This window comes from Gouania willdenowi, chromosome 11 (genome assembly GCF_900634775.1).
Source record: "Gouania willdenowi chromosome 11, fGouWil2.1, whole genome shotgun sequence".
NCBI lineage: Eukaryota > Metazoa > Chordata > Actinopteri > Blenniiformes > Gobiesocidae > Gouania > Gouania willdenowi.
This window is the reverse complement of record NC_041054.1, coordinates 262,843-268,849: the sequence shown is the minus strand read 5'-3', so window position 1 is coordinate 268,849 and position 6,007 is coordinate 262,843. Positions and strand designations below refer to the sequence as shown.

General features: G+C 33.2%; 1 long non-coding RNA gene across 1 annotated transcript; it reads left to right on the top strand.

Moving 5' to 3' along the window:
* Nucleotides 1-1,260: 1,260 nt before the first annotated feature.
* Nucleotides 1,261-4,111, top strand: LOC114471840 (uncharacterized). Its single transcript, XR_003675034.1, has 3 exons — nt 1,261-1,339; nt 2,411-2,477; nt 3,870-4,111. It is a non-coding gene; the product is annotated as an uncharacterized LOC114471840 (long non-coding RNA).
* The last annotated feature ends 1,896 nt before the right edge of the window (nt 4,112-6,007 follow it).

Below are 6,007 nucleotides of genomic sequence, written 5' to 3'. Positions count from 1 at the left end.
ATGATCAAAAAAAGCAACGGGAAACATTTCACAGTTTAAAAATCAACAATAACATATAAAATTAGCAGTAAAAACATTTAAAATCAGCAATAAAAACATTAAAAATCAGCAGTAAAAACATTTAAAATCAGCAGTAAGAACATTTAAAATCAAAACATTCAAAATCAGCAGTAAAAACATTTAAAATCAGCAATAAAAACATTCAAAATCAGCAGTAAAAACATTTAAAATCAGCAGTAAGAACATTTAAAATCAGCAGTAACAACATTTAAAATCAGCAGTAAGAACATTTAAAATCAGCAGTAAAAACATTTAAAATCAGCAGTAAAAACATTTAAAATCATCAGTAAAAACATTTAAAATCAGCAGTAAAAACATTTAAAATCAACAGTAAAAACATTCAAAATCAGCAGTAAAAAACATTTAAAATCAGCAGTAAAAACATTTAAAATCAGCAGTAAAAACATTTAAAATCAGCAGTAAAAAAACATTTAAAATCAGCAGTAAAAACATTTAAAATCAGCAATAAAAACATTTAAAATCAGCAGTAAAAACATTTAAAATCAGCAATAAAAACATTTAAAATCAGCAGTAAAAACATTTAAAATCAGCAATAAAAACATTAAAAATCAGCAGTAAAAACATTTAAAATCAGCAGTAAAAACATTTAAAATCAGCAGTAAAAACATTTAACATCAGCAATAGAAATATTAAATCTAAAACTGTTCACATTGGATGCTGATTCATCTCTGAAGGCAGTTTGTTTCGCTTCTTTGCAATTTCATTGTTTTTGTCCCATAATTGTAAAATAAACAACCTAAAAATCCCATTTCTCTGATAAGTTTCCATGAAGTCTTTTATGTAACCACTGAACTCAACAGAAACAGTTGAACAGACAATAAAAACCAAAGGCTTTATATATTATTAAATGACTTCATGCACCAAATGCTTTTTCTTTCTACATCTTCTTCTTCTTCTTCTGATGCCTTTTCTTCCCCTGGTGGAGGCTGTTGAGGTACATTGGTTAAAAGGTTATTCCTCCTGAGTGTTTTGGGGTTACATAAGTTGCTGCAGAGCATTAACACACATGTTCTCTGAAGCGTACAACTTCTTCTTCTTTCCTGTGTTTTCATTCTGCAGAATGACATGATCATCCCTGACAGGTCGCCTCTGTTCACACACAGCTCAGTCTGTGTTTGTGCAGCCAGGACACACACACACACACACACACACACACACACACACACACACACACACACGCACACGCACACTGGATCCTCATCCTGCTGCTACCCTCTGTGGAAGCCGTCTTTGGATCCTGATCAGGACTCGTCAAACTGTGAGACACACTTTGAATGAATATTGTTATGATTATTATTATGATCAGATTCAGTCATATTTATGAGGGTTTTAATTCATGCAAAGTTATTTTTAAAGCTGTGTTTCATCATCATCACGTGTATTCTAACTCTGTGTGGTGCACAATGTAAATAATTAGCTCGTTTTTCTTTCAATTGAGACAGAAATTCTTGTAAAACAGCATGTTCTATATCACTGTTTAAAAATGTGTACACAAAAAAAATAAATCTAAATGTAAAGAGTAAGTCTAAATCTAAATTTTAAATCTATATGTAAATGTTGAATCTAAATGTAAGTGTTAAATCCAAGTGTAAATGATGAATCTAAACGTAAATTTTAAATCTAAACGTAAATGTTAAACCTAAATGTAAATGTTGAATCTAAATCTAAATGTTGAATCTAAATCTAAATGTTGAATCTAAATCTGAATGTTGAATCTAAATCTAAATGTTAAATCTAAATTTAAATCTAAACGTTAAATCTAAATATAAATGTTAAACTGGTTGCCAGGTGTAAATCTAAACGTGGTCGACAGGTGCTGACCTTTCCACTTTGTATCATTTCTAAACATTTAGCTTTACAATTGGCGACCAATTTAACATTTAGAATTAACATTTAGATTTACATTTACATTTTACATTAAATTTATCAAAATAATAAATGTCAACATTTAGAGCTGTTTTGTTTGATTTTCTTCTTTTTTTTGTTTGTTACTTTATTTCAGACAAATGGACCAACAGCGTAAATGAAAACATTAAATATAAATTATGTACAAAAGATGGTAAAAATAGGAGCGAAGGAGGAAAAACAATCACAACAGTGGTGATAAAAACAACAATAGCAGCCGTAATGAATAATAACGTTTGTAAAAGTTATTATAATAATAATAATGCCAGCAATAACCACATTAATAACCATAGTAAGAAAATAAATGTTCATTAAAGATTATCTCAGTTAGTCATATTTGCTTGTGACAGTCAATATTTGATTTAAATAATGTATTTTTGGATGAATTAAAATGACCATTTATTTTTTATTTTTTATTTGACAGTTAAATCCCAGCAGAAATGATCATCAGACTGAGCAGATTGACTCCAGGATACTTCCGTCTCCTCCAGGTCAGTGTTCATCACCTCAGCCTCCATCAGGGTCTCTGTATCACCACATTTATCTTTTAAACATATCATACAGACTGTACGATACGGTTCTGTACGCTGTAGCTTTTAGTGTCGACTCCTGATGGAATTAATAATTCAGAGGCAGTTATAATGTGTTCAGACTATTCAGAGCTGGTGCTGACTGTGCAGAAAAAAGCTGCACCAAACACAAATATGATATCTGGATATGTTCATATTAGGGCTGAGACGATACACAGAGATCACAATATTTTATATATTGGTTTTATTTTACATTAATTTTGGACACACTTACTCTGGGTATAAATAAACAAAAGACAACCATAACAATTTGGTGTGTACCATAGTACAAGGGTTCTCAACCTTGAAGTCTGGACCCCATTTGGGGTCGCAATACACTGGGAGGGGGTCTCCAGATACCTTCAAGAAACAAAGAATATCTTTTACTTATTTTTAACCTTTTTCTGCAGCTACACCAAACTCATTATTTTGCTTCTTTTAATGTATTTTTGCTACTTTACTCCCATTTCTGACACTTCATCACATTTCAGTGACTTTTCTGCAAAAAATTTTTCCACTTTCAAGACTTTTCCACGTAATGTCGCATATATTGAACCATTATTGTCACTTTTAACCTTTTCACCAAATTTCATGACTATTTTTGCCAGTTTAACCACATTCACCATTTGACATGCCCATTATTTGCCATATTAAACTATTTGTTCATACCAACTTTTCGGTAAAACTTTAGTTGAAGTTTTATACATAAATACTGACATTACGAATGTTATTATTATTATGACATGACACCTGTCACTAGCATGAATAAGGTGTCATGAAGGCAAACCTTTTGTTACCCTTACCCTACACTAGATCCCTCAACCTAACCCCAAAAAATGCCAACATAGCTCCAAAGGTGTCATAATTTAGCAAACGACACTTAATGAAATCCTTCATGACACATTATTCATGCTAATGACACAGAATGACAACATAATGTCAGCCTTATGTATAAAACTTCAAGTAAAGTCTTACCAAATGTTTAAATATTGACACTTTGAACCCTTTTCACCACTTTTTATGTCTGTTTTTTTCACTCTAATATTCATTACCCATTTTATTAGTGATTAAAACCAGGATTTCCATTATTAAGATGACTATAATAATAATAATAATAATAAACGTCCCTGGATAACAGTGGATATTATTCAGATGAATAAATAAATGTGGTTATCACAGATTCATAGAACAATGGACCATCATTTTACTGACTTTATGGATGGACCCCAAAAATCTCTCCCCTTTATTCCCCCTGTAGATGGTCCCGTAGATGGTGTGAATGATCTTTTATCTGATTCATGTGTGTGTTTGCAGAGGCAGATGTCTGGCGAGGTACGAATGCAGCAGCAGGAAAACCTCATTGAACCCATCGCTGCTACGATGGCCGCCCTGGGAATGGGAACGTCTCTGTACAGCGCCCGACGAATGGCAGAGAGGGTCCACCTGACAGAACCAATGATCTGAGAGCTTATTGGATCAGACTGAAGGGACTGGAGACATGTTTGTGGGTGTGTTGGATGACATGTTTGTTGTTGATGGATGAGATGTTTGACGTCCTCGAGGTGGAAAAGAAAAGTGTCTATAAAGGAAATTAATGTGTTACAGGAAGCTGGAGTTTGATGGAAAATGGTTTGTTTCTTTAAGATTTTACATGAATTTAACTTTATTTCACATATACATGATGGTCAACTTATGACATTGAATGATTTTATGTAATACAAAGAAATAATAATATTTACACTTATTACTAATTATTTATGATATTAAAATTAGACATGTTAGGTTGGCGTTTGTATGGAAAATTATTATGAAAAATAGAGATTTATTTAAATTTATTTTGGGGATAATCAGATTTTTTTAAGCTTTTTATTTTGTGAACACATTAAAATGTAATGTGTACATTGCTCTTGAGAAGTAAATATTTGTCTATGATAGTGAGACGATGACATTTTACCATATTTAAATGTTTTTTAATCACAGAATAATGAACTGTACTGCATTGTTGCACCAAATGTGAACCTTCGACTGTTGGCGTCGTGTTTTTAACCAATCACACCTCTGTAAACATTCCATTTGTATGAAATAAACACTGATGCTGTTGGTTTCCATCATGTGTTGCTGTTTTCAAAGCGTCCTCTGGTTCCCAGGCTTCATCCACGTGGGAAATGTGAACTTTCAGTGGGAGTCGGATGCTGTCGGATGACTGCACAGTCTGTATGGAGTGATCCATCCGTGTGTGTGTGTGAAGCTCTCAGAGGGGAAGTGATTTTTACTGTGAAAGAGCTGCGCTGACAGGATGTGATGTGGACACTTTGTGTTCGTTTTTATGTTGCGTCTGAGAATTTTGTAGATATTGGATGAAGAAGAAGAAAATACAAACTTCAAGATTCACAATGAAAAGAAAACCCAGGACTGTTTTAATATTTTACACAGGTGACAAGTAACCAAGTACAAATACTTTGTTACTGTACTTAGCTAGTTTGTTCTGGTATATTCGACAATGCGTTAGTTCAGGCAGGCACAGAAGTCAAGCTAGCCCCGCCCCTTCATATGTCAGTAGCTGTAAACAACTGACAGCATCCATCCTCTAATCAGTTAATCATCCAGCTGATCATGTTCGATGCTTCCCATTGGTTAGAGTTGGTCTTAGCGCCGCATTTAAACCACGACAACACGCCTACTTCTGCTTACTTCCACAACCCACCCCCACCCCAGCTCCTCCTCTTCTGTCTAATTAAACTCTGTCTTTTGTTGCCACCTAAACATCTCTGCTTCTGTCCAGGGGGTCCTGCTGACCACTCTCTCTGCTTATGCCTCTTCATATAGCACATGGAAAAGCCAATTGACTCTCCTTCACTTCGGTTTTCCATGCAGCTGCTGGAAAAGTCCCAGAACGGAACCTTACCACCAAATCTAAATGCATGCTAAATAAAGCTATTTGACTAAAGTGATCCTGACTGAACTGTACTTAACTTTAGCATTTATTTTTTTTGGCAACTTTTCACATTTACTCCTTACTTTTTTGAACAAATATCTGTCCTTTCTACTCCTTACATTTTAAAAATGAGCTCGTTACTTTTAATACCTTTGAAGATGACGTCACGACGTAAAAACATGCAAAATTTTGGTAGTTTGAGCTTTAGTTTTATATAGTTTCTGTTAAGTTTTTAAAAATGTTAAACTGAGTTTTATTGAGCATTTGTACTTTTTTTTTCTTGAAACATTTTATTTACAAATGTTACCATGAACCAGTTTTCTAAAAAAAAAAAAAAAAAAAAATTTTTTACTTATATAGTACAAAAAGTACATTTAGTCGTTTGTACTTTTTTACTTTTACTCAAGTAAGGGAGCAACTTCAACACTTTACTTTTACCAGAGTCATTTTATATTCAGATCTATACTTTTACTTACTGAAGACGAGTATTTTCGCCACCTCTGATGTTTTAAACCAA